The following is a 16,989-nucleotide window of genomic DNA, read 5'->3' as shown; positions in this document are numbered from 1 at the left end:
AATGATAGAGGTGGAGGAAAGCCTGACAAGATAGTCATATGTGGAGATAAAGATTAAGTAAGATATGAAGACTTTGAAGAAAGCATTAGATATAACCTGAAGATTATTTTGACATAGAAGTTTAGAGACTTCAGAAAGCCAGTAAGAGAGTGTACTTAATGTAACATTGCCCTGAGAGAGAAGCAAGCAAAAGAGAGCTATGTTAAGAGTTCCACAGGAAAGGTTAGGGAACTAGAAGAGAACTAATATTACCAGTTAATTAAACATATAAATTTCCAGGCACTGTTCTGTTTTACATATAGTAATTTGTATAATTTTCACAACAACCTTATGAGATAAGCAGATCTGTATTATTATTATTATTCCCATTATATAGATAAGGAGACTGAGGGTCAGAGAAGTCAAGTAACTTACCTAAAGTCACATAGCTAGTAATTGACAGGGCCAGGGCTTCATATATATGCAGTAATAGAAGAGCCAGGTAACAGGGGAAGATTGAGGGGATTTGAAGTGGTAGTTCATATGAATCCTTACGGGTTTGAAATGATGGTGAGAAAGCAAACAAGTAGTGATATCCTAAAGAGAGAGGGCAGATGGAAAGATGGAAATTGAAAGGATCTTTGACTCATCTGCATTAAATGATAGAAGCTATTTTTTAATGAAATATTTTAATTTTAGTAGATGATTTTTTTTCCCAAAATTAAATTCCTTGTTGTCTAAGACAGAACATTGCTTTCAATAACAATTTTGGAAGCCTTAAACATTTGAAGTAAACAATTTCATTATCATTTATACAAATTTACCAGGGGAATGTGCAAATCTCCTTGAATATATATTGAAATTTGTTCTATTGATCATGAGATAATTTTCCTATTAGCATGGAAGTAAATAAACACAAAATTAGATTTATTCTGCATTTACTTGGAAACACCCTGCAGTCACTTGGAGTTAAGGGTTATTCACATTTCAGCGTATTCTAGTAAATGTTTCAAAGTTTTGCTACCAACCTATATCAGTCTTCTTTCAGTTTCCTGAACACACCATGCTCCTTTTGGCTTCTTTATAGATAACAAGCAGAAGAGTAGCAAATATTTATCAATATGTGTGTTCCAGGTACGGTACTGAGGCTTTTATGAATGATTTTGTTCAGTCTTCTCAGTAAATCCATGGAGTGGGTGTGGTTACTGCAGCCATGTTATAGCTGAGTCGTGGAGGTTGAGAGGGGTGAAGTCTCTTAGCTAAGGGTGCACAGGTTTTAAGTGAGGGGTGGAGGGGTGACATTCAACTGCAGATAGTAGCACAGCAGCGCTTATGACCTCAGGTCAGGGTTACTGCCCATTATATGAAATTCCTTTCCACTCCCCTTGTCTGTTGGGAATATTGCTATTCACTTAAAAATAAAATTTCACTTGCACAACCTTACCTGAAACCTATCTGTCCTCCCCAGAAAGAATAAGGTGACATCCTGTGGATCTGTACTTTAGCAGTTGTCACCTTGTAGTTCAACTACTTTTCCGGGTCCCTGTGATTTTTGGGTGATCTTGAGGGTAGGGCTTTGTCTCATCCTTGTATTACTACTGCCTAACTTAATCTTTGCTACAGGATTATACCAATATATATTTGTTGAATGAATTGCTAATTAACTATTAATTATTCAAACTATAAACTTTCAGGCCCACTATCTTTTTGTGCAATTAAGTACACATATTCTAGGTATTTTTTTATGGTTGTTTTTTAAATATATAAAAACCATATGAATGCATTCTAGTTGTAGTGATTACAACAAGAGACAAGAGATAACAAGAGATAACAATGTGAAAATTTTCTTTTACTCCTTCCATGACATCCTATAGCTCTTACTCTCCGTCTTCACAGGTAAAATTAATATTTGATGTATATAAATCCAGCCATTTTTAAACATTTCCGTACAGTTTAATTTTTTTTACGTGAACAGAAATACATTCTGTTTTCTACTCATTTATAAAAATAAATCTGAGGAGCTTTATTCCATTGTTGCTAAATTTTCATTATTATAATCAAGACTGCACTGAGGGTTCTTGAACAGTCTTTTGTCGTACATATACGTATTTTTATAGGATTGATTCCTGAAAGAGGAATTTTTGGTTTAAAGAGTATAAAATTTTTGATAAATACTACGAATTGTATTCCAAAGGGTTTCCCAGTAGCACCCTCCATCAACCACATACGAGAGGGCCCAAAGCCCCCAAATCCTTCATGATAATAAAGAGTATATACATCTTTTACATTTTTGACAGTATGGCAGCAAAAATATTTTTTTTGAAGCTGTTACAGAACTAGTTGAATTAACTTGTGCATCTTTTCATATACATCTGCCATGTGTATTTTGTTTTCTTCTGTGAATTGTTACCTGGTTAAAGGGAAAACAAAAGCCTAATAGAAGATGGGTGAGGTATTTTTCCTACCCTTTTCCTATATATTTTGGATTTTTTTGGATTTTACTCCTTTTTGTAGAAAACAATTTTACTGTATTTTCTCTCAACACTGTCTTTTTTTTTTTTACTGTGTGGTATATTTCATCATCTCAAAGGCTTTTAATTTATATGTTAAATCATTCCTTTCATAGATTTCTGTTTCTTTGGTTCTGACTTCCATAGAAGACCTTCTCTATATGAACATTTTGAAAATATTTCATTTTTTATTTGAAAGCTATTTTGTTTTTACATCTATCTCTTCACCCTTCCTTCTCTACTTAGTTTTTATGTATAGAATGGAAGAGTGGTCTAATTTTCCTTAACATTAATATAGTTATAACCAATTATTTAATCCTATTTGTTTAAAGGACTTTCTTATTCATAGATTTGAAATGATATCTTTGTCTTAATGCAAATGCTTATATTTTAGGGAATTGATTCAATTCTGTTTAACTGGTCTCTGTTCTTTTTGGCACTAGTACCGTGTTGCTCTGATTAGCTTTACAGTATGTTGTAGTTGACAACATTTTCTCTTGTTCTTGTTCAAAATCTTACGTGTTTTCTCTTAAGTATAGATTTTAAAATCAGTTTGACAAAACCCATTAAAAATCCTGCTGCAGTTTTGACTGAATATGCATTGATTGGATTTATAAGTTAATTTTTAAAGAATTAACATCTTTTCAAAGGTGAGCTTTCCAATATCAAAACATGTTGTTTCTCCCCATTTTTTTAGATCCCTAAGTCAAGCTCTATAGCCTTATTTACATTGGTTCTGGAAATGTCATATTATTTCCTCATTTTTTATGGTATACGCTTCTATAGGAAATGGTACTGCTTCTGCACTTAGATGTTCTAATTTTCATTATTTGTGTGTAAGGAATTAATCAATTGCCTCACAAATATCATTGTGTTATGATTTGAACTTTGAAATTAGTGACTAAATGCCTAGATATTTTTTGTTGGGTGTTCATGTTTGTTGTTGGTTTTTGTTTTGATGAAGCATTGCTAGATTGAGAGATATAAAAATGAATAAGATGCATTTCTTGTTTTCAATGAATTCATGGTCTAGCAGGGACAATACACTGTAGACAATTAACTATATTCAGTATGTCAATACAATGAATAAAATATTATGCAAATGTTGTAATATAAAGAATTAATGTGGTCTAGAAAGATTATGGAGGACATCATATAGGAAATACCATCAGAAAAATGAAAGTTTGCTATGGAAATCTACTAAAGTTTTAAAAGTAATGAAATGACAGAAGGAAAAAGTGTAAACTAGAGGATGGATTTAGGGCAAGAGAACTGTTACCACAGTGATGCTCATGCAACAAATTGATTAAAACATAGATTTGAGAAGGAGTGGAATTGGCAGCTAGATAATGTAAGAACTCTTATTGAAGTTATTTATTAGCTTAATATGTAGTAGAAACTGGAAATTTCGAAGATTCGCTTTAGGAAGTGTAATATCCACTGGATTTGGATATTTAAATTCATTAACATGCTCTGAGTATGATTTTAAAAAGCTATAAAAGTGTGTAGAACTGGATTGTGGACCTATGTGGTATTTTGTTTGAAAATCGTCAAAACACATGAAAATTGTTTGGAACATTTGTTCATATCCAGAAGAGTTCCAGAGATAAATCATCATCATCATCATCATCATTATCATCATCATCACCACCCTTGCCCTGGGCAGTTACTGCATTGACTTATTTACTTAGTCACCAGTTTCCTGGAAAATTCAATTATGTATTGTAGAACACATGCCAGATTATTGCATTATTAATGTCATAACATATATTTTTAGCCTGCAGAGCATACTTTAAAAATTCTGTTATAGGCTATTCCATTAAGGACCCAATCACCTATAAAAGCCTAACTAGGGCAGAATCTTACAACTTAGTTTGCAAATTTTGTTAAGAAATAAGATAGCAGTTATATCTTTTAAAGTATTAGTGTTTTATTAACAATAAGCACAAGAACCTGTACTTGGAGATTATGAATGTCACACTTAGAAGTGCTCTAAGTACTGGTGAGCTGTCATCAGTGGTAGTTAATACATTTTTGAAGACTGTATAAGTTAAAAAATTAATAAATACATTTTTATCAACTTGTTTCTGAGTTTATAAATCTGCGATATGTTAGGAGAACTGGAAATTCAGTATGTGAGCCAGTGAAAATATAATGGCTCATGAAGAAGCAGACTTTGAGAATACCCCAAACCTACCCTCACGCATTGTTTTTGTTTCTGGGCTTTAGTTTCAGGACTGATAGCAGCATTGTTAAAACTGCCTTAACAATGTTTGCAACCTGATTGGTACTAATCTGCTCCTTGTGAGACTTCCTCTATCATAGTTTTTATTAGAAGTTCTGTGTCTTCTGGCTGGCTCTCCTGTACGTTGTTTAAAGTTTCCCCTGCCAAACATGTGTTCATTACTTCTTTGCTCATTGCAGAAAATAGGAGCATTATGTACCTAAAAAGCGACTTCATCTTGAACTGGGCTAGAGGAAGAGTAGCTTTTCCTATGTTGATGGCTGGACCTTTAGATTGTAATGTGTTGACCTTTTGTAGGGGACATTGAGAAGGAATGACTTAGAAACGTTTTATGAGAAATACCTTGGCAGACTGGACATTTTGTCCTGATTTCCCCACTCGGTTATGAAAATAACAGGACTGCTTCACTTCACCTGAACATGGCTATGCAAAACCTGATTAAGAATCCTGGATCCCTCTGACATTGTCTACTGCTTTATAAATTCTGATTTCAAAAAGGATATTTAGTTTCAGAATTCTTTCCTCAATTCCTGCCTTTTTCTTTTTTGAAAGTGCTATATAATCTCAGTATAAACATTTTTCTTCCTTATCTGTGTTTTATAATGGAATCATAAGAGTTATTAATAATAGAATACTGGGAATACTGATTAAAATGGATTTTATATTGTACTCACTGGGCAGGGAGAGAAGGATTCTTTAGCTGTTTATATTAGAATCATTTGGGAGAAGTAACCATGTGTAGATTATGTTCTTATTTATCTTTTGTTAAGGCACTAGAATGTGTGTGCAAAAGGATTACAATTAAATACTTATGAAATCTTGAAAGTGATAAAATTGATTATTGCAAAATAAGATTTATTGTTAGCTATATGCTTCCAATCTTCTGCCATTGACCAAAAGCTATTTAAAATTAGCTTGTAGTTATGCTTTTGGACTTTCTGGCCAGGGCAGATCTTTCCATGCTCTGAATAGTGACTCATAATGAGTTCATTCAGGAGCTTTGTGGCCATCCCTAAGAGATCACAATATTTCTCACATCTATGAGGCTGGGGATTTAATTATTTGTCTTTATCAGCTAACGTTCCTCTTGAGATATACGAAAAAGTCACCTTGAAGCCCTCTCATTTTATACCTTTCTGCATGCAATTACTTAAAAATTCATATCCAAAAGGCCTCCAAATTGGTCTTAGTTTATGTAACACTTTGTCACAGTAAATGTTAAAAATAGTTTGAAAGCATTTTCAGGACATTTACTATAATGAGCTGGGAGTCTTCAGCTTTCTTTCTATGATTACCCAGTAAAAGGCTAGAGTAGATTCCTGAATTTTCAAGCCACACTGTTCCTACAGGGGTATGCTGGTTTGCTCAAGGTTAGAGAGTGAGGTAACATGTTCCTTTGAGCTATCTTTAGAAACCTTTTGAGGGTGGAGTCACAGATGTTGTCCTTGAGATAAGGATTTAGGGGGAGCTACCATACATTCCAGGTACTTCTGAGAAACTCAAACCTCCTGGGGCATAAGGGCAGGCCTGTGGCTCTTGAGGATGACAAACTTTCTTAGGGACATTTCAATTGTACTGCATTAAATCAAAAGCAAATTTGTAACCTTCCAGTGCAAAATTTGTGTTTCAGCTCTGTAGGTGAAAATGTTTTAATATTAATGTCTAATGTCTGAGAGTGCTGAGTAGAAAGTAGAAGAGAGATATTTCGACATCCTTCTGTAGGTTTGATCCATTTTCATAAGAAACAGCCTGCACTCTTGAGTTACAAAAGTGTGGGTGATGTTTGTAGCTTACATGGATTTGCATAAGCCATTCTTTTTTAAGAATAAATAGTCTAAATTTCCAAATGCAAGTACAAATTTGTTTGAATAAGTGTATATATGCTCCTTAGTGCCTCACAAATTTAAAAAATTAGAATTCACATTGTAGTTAGTACTGTCTGGTCACATGTGACACAAAGTTATGATTCTTTTGATTTTATAATTGCTTTGAAACCTAAGCCTGATATTTCATAAGAATTTCTCTAGGATTTCTCTAAGCTTCCCAATAATTTGAAATACCTGTTCACACATAATTTAAATTATTTAGGTAAAGCTTCCTCCAAAATGGTCATTTATACCATCAACTTTACTTGAATAGATATTTGTAATACGTGCTTTTAGCATAAAGACCTAAATATTCCTCTGATGTTAGATTCTTGGACTGTGATAGTATTATCTTAGTGTTTTTCCTTCCATGAATTTGAGTTATCTCTTCTCCTGCTTGCTGGGAATCTTTTGCATATTCAGGTGCAGTGCTTCTTTGAGTATGAGCTGAGAGACCACCTGCATCAGGACCACCGCACCTGAGACGTTTTATTAAAAATTGCATATTCCCACCACTACCTAGGAATCTGCATTCTATGAAGCACCTCATGTGATTCTGACACCCACAGCAATATGAAAACCACTGCTTTTGAGGCCCAGAAGGTATTTATGGCATCAATTTAGACAGGCAGGTGCTCCTGTGGAGCTAAAAGGCCTTAGAGCTGTATTCTCAATAGCAGTGAGGGTGGCTTTCTTTGGATCCTAGTGTCATGAGCTGATCATTCAACAATCAGGACATCAGGGATTCAGTTTTAAGTATTCAAAAACACTTTTTTATTCTTGTTATTAAATATGTTACCGTTTCAGATATGCCATCTGATAGCTGTGAACAAAACTCAGAATCTGGGTGTCTTAGAAATGTTTCCAAGCATGGAAGTCTCCTGGAGGGTTCTCATATAATTAGGAGACACCTTTATGTTTATTTTATTTATTTATTTTTAAATTGGAGTAAAATTGCTTTACAATGTTGTGTTAGTTTCTGCTGTACAATGAAGTGAATCAGCTATATGTATACCTATATCCCCTCCCTCTTGGACCTCCCTCCCACCCCCCATCCCACCCATCTAGGTTGTCACAGAGTACTGTGCTGAGCTCACAAATGAGCATACTAACACAGGTCAACCATACACACGCATATTGAATTCTGAGGTGTTCAGTAGTTTTCCATGGTGAACAACGTGGCAGAATTTTCTTGCAAGTTAATCTGGCATCTAAACCTGGAGTAATTTGTAAGTCTATTGAGAGTGCAAGTAGGCAGGAACAGTTGAGCTACCTGGAGCAAGTGTTAACTGTAAGAAGGAGGCATCTTTAGCTTTTGTAGTTATTCTGTGATAGTCTTTGAGTGACTCAGGAACTTAGAAAGATGAGGAAAAGGAAAGGAAAGGAAAGGAAAGGAAAAAAAGTAAATAGGTTCTTTCAGCAAGAAATAATTGATAAGAAAGAAGGAAACAAGAGTTTTGTGGTAGACTTAGTCTGTGGAGAAAAGTAAATGAATCCTCTGGCATTTAGTCTGTTAATGTAAAAGCCTAATTTTCAAAGAACTCTCAAAAAACCTCTTTTCATTTTTATTATGATAAATTAAATTATAAAGAAATTTTTTAAATGAGGAATATATGAATATAGGTATTCATGCAGGTTTTATGCTAGAGTAATTACTTTATTGTCTTGTAATGATATTTTCCCACTTTGGAACAGAGATTCTTAGGGGCCTTTCTGATCGCAAGCTTTCTTAACAAACATACTAATCAGCCAGTTATAGGAACTGCTCGTATTTTTCTCCTAGAACTCATAAAATCTATTTTGGGCTTCAATAACTTATTTACTTGAGGTAGCAATGCTATCTGGATAAGGAAACTAGAATAAAGGTAATGGAAAATAAGTGTTTTACGTTAGTTTCTACTTGCCATGAAAATATAGAAGATTTCATTTTTATACTTGAAGAGATAATGATTTGGGAAAGAGCGGAAAGGAAAGGAAATTTAGTTCCAACATTTTGTGCAATGAAGGTGAGTGATTAATTCAAAATAGCACACACTTTTGCTTATATGGCAAATCTTAAAGCCTTGGGAGATGATTTTAAATACATGAGGTTCTCCCTTAATTGCATGCAATTTCAACTAGCCTGTGTGGAATTCTTCAAATGCCCTTATGTGAAATGGAGTACTAGTGAAGAGGCCTTCACTATTTTGGATGTGAGAAAACATCAGATTAGGAAAACTTGACTTGTTGCAACTGTGCCAAAGCCTATTTAATGTTATTTAAAGATATGGGTACAGGCCAACTCAGAAGCCAAGAAGTAGCACGGGGCCCTGCGGAATCAGACCACATTTGAATCGCAGATTGACTTCTTCCTTCCTAAAGTGGAATGGCCTGGAGTATAGTGGATTTGAGCCTCAGAAGGGAGGGAGGCAGGGGTTTCCGGTTGCTCAGCTGCTTCAGCTAATTAGGGTGAGGATTAAACAGAAGTTCAGTATCAGCGCTCCAGGTCACCAGGTGGTAGTGCTAACCAAAGGGGAAAAAAGAGGGTTTTCATAAGAAAGATAATGTTACTCTAGCAGTCCATATGCGACAAATTCAAGTAAGGCTAATAGGCTCCAAAGAGAATAATGATTGAGTATCAGAGAGTTTTATGTGGATGCTGACTTAAACACACTCTAAATTCGTGGAGGGTTCTTGGGAATGCTGTCAGAAATGCCAAAATAGAAAGGACTCCGGGTGAAAATTACTTGGTTTTGCATTCCCAGGGTGCAAATGCACTGGAAGTTAATTGCATAAGCTGAGGGCAGATCATGGGCTTTATCTAGGCCGTATCGAGGGAAATGTTACTTCCCCTGTTTCAACTGATAGTGAGACTAAAATTATTATAGAAATATAGTTAATATGCAGAGCAATTAAGCCCCTTGCCTTCTAGCTTACCTCACTTTTTAATTTCCATCTTTGTAGAGTTTCTCAGGTTTCCTATTTCCATTTTTAAAATGTTACTGCAGTTTGTTGAATTTTGACATTGATAGACTATCAGCTATTTCATAGAGTGTGAAGAGTTGAGAAATCCATATGAAAATTTGTGTTTCAATAAATGCAAAAGTAATACATAGGGTATTTCAATAAATTATATATATAGTGTGAACATTAATGAGTTTGTTGACAGGTAGATAGATGATGGATACATGGATTGAAAGGTAGGTGGATAACAAAGACAGAGCCGTAATACTTATTTCATGCTGTGAGGAAATCATTATATTTGGCCTCGGAAAGATTATTTTGTCATGTCTGCTTTTCATATGGGAAAAGTCATACAGAATTTTATTTTTTATTTTTTTATTATATTTATTTATTTTATTTATTTATTTCCTGTGTTTTTTTGGCTGTGTTGGGTCTTGGCTGCGGCATGTGGGGTCTTCGTTGAGGTGTATGTGATCTATCGATGCGGCACAGGCTCTTTGTTGTGGTGCGCAGGCTTCCCTCTAGTTGTGGTGTGTGGATTTTTTCTCTCTCCAGTTGTGGCGCGCGGGCTCCAGGGTGCGTGGGCTCTGTAGTTTGCGACATGTGGGCCCTCTTGTTGAGGCGCACGAGCTCAGTAGTTGTTCCACGCGGGCTTAGTTGCCCCACGGCATGTGGGATCTTAGTTCCCCGACCAGGGATCGAACCCGCGTCCCCTGCATTGGAAGGCATGTTTTTTACCACTGGACCACCAGGGAAGTCCTCAGAATTTTAAAAGTCAAGAATCATAGCCGATGTTTACTTAAAATAAATTCAATTGATTTTCTTAGCGAAAGGAAGATATTGAGATAAAATATGAACATGAATTATATACTAAATAATTATCACATATAACAATAGAAAGTTCCAAGTGTTGGTGAAGACATTTTCAAATATTTATTTACTTCAAAGATATGCCAAATTCAGAGTAATGTAGAAACATATGTTCTTTATTTGTTAGTCTGTATTTTATCTTTATAGAATGTACAGAAACTAGTAGGAAAAACTTTCAATAGCTGTTTACCTGGTTTGTATGTCATCATTCAATATCTATTTTTCATTCCAGATAAGTTAATCATTTTCTAAAGCATATGTACATGACATTAAAATGAACTGTGTGTTCTCCTTATTCTCAACAGATAAGTGATATGAGAACATCTTTCACAAACAGACAAAATGAAAATAATGAAAAACATGAGAAGCAAGTACGTCAAAATAATTTTAGTGGGTTGACCTTTTATATTTCAATTTCTGATGCTCATTAGTAAGAATAATTCACAAATGGAAAGTTCTGTAATACAAAGTTAGTCAGCAATGTCTTCCAGTTGTATAGTAACAGCTTTGCACATTTGAAGATACATGGGAGTTAAAAATATACATAGATAGGGATGGAAATGGTGACCCCATGTGGCCTATCCACAATGTGACAGTTCATTAATTCAACAAATACTTAGTAAACACCTACTATGTACCAGGCACTATTATAGACACTAGAGTAAATAGTAGTGAATAAAAGAGCCAAAGTCTCTGCTTATATTACAGAGTTCGGCTCTTTTATTTTGAAAATTTTATTTTGAATATTTTGGGTTTTATTTTGAATATTAAATGAGATCATGTAATTAAATAAAAAGTTCTATGTAGCTCCAGGTCCAATAAACCCTCAATCAATATTTTCTGTTATTATATGACATTCCATAACAGACTGGGATCTGTCATGACGTTCAAGAGACATATGACATTGAGTTGAGACTTTAGGGCTAGAAAAGTAGTTAATCCAGGATAGGTCCTTTTACCTTAGTTTTACCTCAATTTGAAACAAATTATTCAGGATATATTTTATTAGACATGCATACCACTGTACTGAAGTATAAAATGTATACCCAAGTTTTAATCTGAATGTAGTTTGTTGAAGTTGTTGACTCAGTTTTCATCTTAACTTGTCTTTGTCTGTAACATTCTCTTTCTTAGCTTTCTTTTGAGAAAAAATATTACTGTAACTTAGAATAATTCTTCCAATATGAAGCATGTAATTTTAAATATCAAGGTTGAATGTTAATATTAAATTTAGTAGTTTTGATAATTAAGGAGATCAAAGAGGTACAAATATATCTGGATAAATGCAGCTTCATGATGTTGACAGCAGCAAGGAATCTCTTAAAGACAACATTCACAACAAAATTAACTTTTTATCAAGCAATAGTTGTTAGAAATATATGTATTTCATTTGTTCACTAAGCAATTGTTTATGAGGAATCTACTGTAACAGTGCACTATATTAAACATAATGAACTACATATATTAAACATATGAAGTACAAAATTTAACAGCATATTTTCAAATGCCTTAGAATTTAGAGAGAGATTATAATCTCACAATTATCTAATGGAAGGTTTTATCTAGTGTAATGCATTAAGGTCTAAAGGATTTAATGTTTATCTAATATAAATGTTAGGTGGTTTAAGGGCACAGTGTTTTTAAGGAAAGAGGGATCACTTTTGGATGGTATACTCACAATCTCCTAATGCTTCATGGAAGACGCGGCATTTGAGAATGTAGGGTGAGCTTTGAAAAACATCTGGAAGAAGGAAACAAGTAACATCACACATGTAATATCATGACACTTGTGTCCACCATTATCTGGTAATAGATCTCAAACATGTTAGCAGTAGATGGTACTTGAGGATAATCTTCAAAGAGATCTCAAAATAAAGTGACTGCAACAGATCCACGTAGAAGAGGAAGACAAACATGAAGAAATCAAAATGGAAAAGTTAACGTGGTAGCATCTTTGTGAAATTTAAACTTAAAAAGTAATTTCTTGCCATTATGAAAATTTGCTCCCAATTTTGGATTAAGAGGCATGCTCAGATTTCAAATCTCTAGATAAAAAAAGAATGTCCAAATTCTGGCTTCACCAAGTTACAGTTACCTGCTAATACAGAAAAGCCATTTAGAAATGTTCCCTTTGCCAACCAGTTTCACTTTTTATGTGATCCAGTTTTAAACCATATTTATCTGATTAAGTCACTAATAGGGCAGCACTATAGGAAAGTAAAAATCTGTCACTCTAGAGAATATAATATGTCTCTAGTTATGCCCTGCTATGTGGGAACGTACTGATACGTGGAAATACAGCTGTTTCTCTCTCTCCATCAAGCCTCATTGAACTTGAGATCTTTTGGAATTTCTTATTGTTGGATCCATGTTTAGAATATTACAGTGCATACATTTCATTTTTAACTATTAACAATTTTTTGGGGTCCTTTTTATATTTTATTCATGAGTCAATAGCAGTTTGTACTTTAGGAAAAGTAAGAGAAGGGTGTGTGTGTGTATGTGTGTATATTCTAAAATATAAGTTATATGGGACTTTTTAATATATATTTTAAAATAGAAGTTATAAAAAAGGCTTATTTAAAACAACTAGTGTGCTATTCTTCCTAATCTACATGCCTCAACTGAGGAGGTGAAGGAGAGAAAAACTGTTCTAATCTCTTCTTGTTCTTGAAATACAGTCTTCTTAAAAACACTGTTTACCTCAGAAAATTACCGAGTAATAATTATTTAATTGTACAAGCAAAATTAAGTATACTTAACCACCTTTTGCCTCCACAAATGGATTGTGTAATATACCTAGCATGCGGTGGAAAACACATTGGTTGATTTACAATTATTAATTACCAGAGCTTAACATCAGTGACCATATCTCTATTTAACTAGAATCAACGTGGTCTTCAGCCACTTTTGTTTTCCAAATGTTTCAACTAAATTCCTACACTGCTTCTTTACACTGGAAAATCTTCAAGAAAACTCTACCTGATACCAGAGAAAAATTCCTGATAGATGGGATTGCCATCTTTTTTTTTTTTCTTTTTAATAAATGAAATGCTGATTTTTTGTTTGCTTTATATTCTTGGTCAGCAAATGGGGAATTCAAATGATACCTTCTGAAATTTTATCTTTTGAATACAAACCAGCTCCAAGTCCAGTATCTCCAAGTGAAGGACAGATCTCTACAAAATAAAAAAAAATCTGAGGAAATAACAAGTTGATTGTCTCTCACACAACTGATTCTCAGTGTTGGGGCTAGGATAGAATAAAACCTGCCATTCAAGAGAGGGAAAAATGGAAAAATAGGAGCCATTGCGAAGAACTCTTGGGGATGGACAAAGTTTCTTGATTAAATTCTGATTTTGCTTTTTGAGCATAGCTTCCTGGTCAGCTTTTCTTAGTAGTCTCTGGATCTGCCCTTTGAGAGACTCTTCCTTTTCCGTCATCCTCTATGAACATATGTGAGGTGAGTCGTGGGCACATAGTTTCCTTGGGCACCACGCAGTTTTATCATTCCACTTCCAAGCCTGTAGAAGGTTGAGTGCCTAAGGGTTTTTTCAAGTCTTAAACAGGTACACATGCTTTTAGTCTAAGATTATATCATCTTTGGAAGCAGAACCCCCTTAAAACCTTAGTAACCTTCTTATTTTTTTTTTAGGCAATTTCACGTATGAGTACCCACTCCCACAATATTTTTGAGACTTAGTTCTCAGATTCTCTGTATCTCTTTGACATATTGGGGATTATCTTGTGTTCTTCAGCCTTCAACAGGAGAACTGGATTTAAGCTCATCTCCTGAGTTATATTCCTATTTGAAAAGACTTACTATCAAGTAGACCAAGGGTTGTTGTCCTTAAAATGCAGCCCATTGGTGAACTTGGGGTTGGCTCTATTTCAGCAAGACAGAATGGGACAGGGCATGGAGAAACACACAATAAGCTTTAAAATGCCAGTCTGGATATGCTCACTCTCTTTTGGTAGAAATCAATTACATGGTAATACCTAACTGAGAGGGAATCAGGTAAATAAAATCTAGTTGTGTCCTCAGGATGAAAAAAGAAATTGACTTGTTCAAGAGCAAGCTGAATAATCAACAGATACCAATTGAATATGCTACCAGAAATACATGAGAACACTGGCTTCAACACCACATTCTCAAGACCCAGATTAGCAGGGCCAGTTTTTGTTTGTTTATTATGCTTTTGTTTAAAAAAATGTTCAGTTGAAGGAAATGAAATATATATATTTCTACTTCCCTGCTTCCCCAACACCAACTGCCAATAACCAAAAAATGGAAGAAAAAAAATAAAGAACGATTGACAAATACACTGAATTATGGGCCCAAATACAGAAGGATTCTGAAAATGGATGAAAGTATTTACAGACCTTCTATGGGACACAGAAATCTTAAAAATGAAAGGCACATCCATGAAGGGACGGTCTTATTTGGAATAATGGAATCTGGAGGCATGATGGGTTACATTGCTGAATCTTTCTCTACATGGAAGAGCAGGAAACAAATTCAGGCCTGAAAGAGAAGACATGCAAACTCCCACTTTTTGCAGGAAGCAGGGGCCAGAAATAGTGGGGTGGGGAAGAAATATATATGGCAGTTGGCTTGGCAACATTAATTGAGACAGCTGGAGAGAGACAATTAAATGCTAAATCTCCACAACAAGAACCTTCAATATGCAAGGTTGAACTATGAATCACACAGCTCTCCAGCATATTCTGAGAGAGACTATGGAGCAGAAATATACCCCTAAACAGATGGAACCACTGATTTGATTAGAACCAGGTCTGAAATAACAACACCACTAAGTGTAAACTGCTACTGTCCCAGTCTACTCACTATGATTGCTCTCTAGCCACAACCTATCAGCAACTACTTGTTAGGACTACCCTTTTCAAATATGAGTGAAATTCAAACATATACCATCCTGAAAGCCATAAAACTATGGAAAGATACCATAGGAAAGATAGTTAAGAATCATAGTAACAACAGAAGAACTATAACGTCAAGCAAAAAGTTCACATATGCTCATCTATGTGATTTTCAAGAATGAAAACAAAGACGTGGTTTCTTCTGAGGCAAGGGTTTAAAGAAAACATGCAAGAAAATAGAAAAAGAGATAAGGCAACAAAAAGAATAAAAGTGATCTGGCATTACAAGAAAGAAAGCTATATTAGAAGCAGGAAAAATTACATAGACACAGGGGAAAACATAGTCAGGGACGACATGGAGAATAAGCTGGAGATAATTTAGATAAATGAAATGGAAAAAACAATGAAAATGATAATGTAAACAAGAGACATGCAGTGTGTTTGTGTGTTGGTATATGTGTGTGTGGTGTGTGCACTTAATATTTATGAAAAAGAAGCAAGCAAATACAAATTTGAAAGCATAGGAAGAGTAAACTTTCTTACAATAAAGAAGTGAACATGTAGATCAAAAGGGAACCCTGTGTTTAAGGAAAAAACTTACACAGAGCGATTAATATTAAGACATATTTTGGTGAATACCTTAGGCTTTAAAAATTAAACAGAACAGGTTACCTAGAAAGTGGAAAATTCAGACTGGCTCAGATTTCTGTAAGTAAAGTACATTTCAGTGGATAGAATACAAAATGTTTTACGTAGTCAAGTTAACCTTTGAATGCAAAGGAGTGGTGGTAAGTCTTGAATCCACTTGCACATGGAACAAAGGAAACAAGGAAATTAAGGTTACACAATAGAGGCAAATCTTTAAACCAAGAAAATTTAGAAGTAATTCAGCCAGTAAAAATCCAGAAGGGGCATAAAAGTTAGAAAGTGTAAGTCTCATGATTTTCTTATTTTTCCTTATCAGGGACTCAGTGGATACAGATTTAACTATGGATAAATCCATAGAAAAAATTCTTTTAAGATAGTTACTTTGAAAGAAAAGAGTAGCAAGTGTAAGTTTTTAAAGAGTCTTTTAGTCATATGGAGTGTCCTAGTTTTCTGTCATTTTTCTAAAACTCTCTAAGTTCTTTAAAAGATTTTGACACTTCGTCATTTTTTCTCCTAAATTTTTACTTTTTAATATTAAATATGTGATTCTCATGAAATTTATTATTGTACTATAATTGTACATTAAATAATAATGATAATGAGTTTTATTAAATTAAGATTCCAGAATTATCTTCTCAAAAAAGTGGTTCTCTTACTGGAGAAATATTTCTAATTTTTACAATTATATATCAATTTCAATAATGTTGGACTACATGTGATCATTTTAGCAGAATAGAAAAAATTTTAAACATATTATTCTTGTAAAAAAGGTATACATAATAATATTTTAAGATAATTTAAATATATATATTTGTTCTGAATTAGCTAGCACTTTTTGGTATTGTTTGTATTTTTCTTATTATTTGCTTTATTTTTTTAATTAATTAATTAATTAATTTATTTATTTATTTATTTATGGCTGTGTTGGGTCTTCGTTTCTGCGCAAGGGCTTTCTCCAGTTGCCGCAAGCGGGGGCCACTCTTCATCGCGGTGCGCGGGCCTCTCACTATCGCAGCCTCTCTTGTTGCGGAGCACAGGCTCCAGACGC

The 16,989-nt window shown here is 34.3% G+C and overlaps 1 protein-coding gene across 2 annotated transcripts in view; it reads left to right on the top strand.

The window, feature by feature from the left end:
• Window positions 1–16,989, top strand: part of TRHDE (thyrotropin releasing hormone degrading enzyme) — a 394,213-nt gene that overhangs the window by 319,112 nt on the left and 58,112 nt on the right. The gene's annotated exons all lie outside the window — the stretch shown is intronic.

The sequence above is a fragment of the Balaenoptera physalus genome, assembly GCF_965194825.1.
Source record: "Balaenoptera physalus genome assembly, chromosome: 13".
NCBI lineage: Eukaryota > Metazoa > Chordata > Mammalia > Artiodactyla > Balaenopteridae > Balaenoptera > Balaenoptera physalus.
Note: the sequence above shows the minus strand (reverse complement) of the source record. Positions and strands in the feature narration are given on the sequence as shown.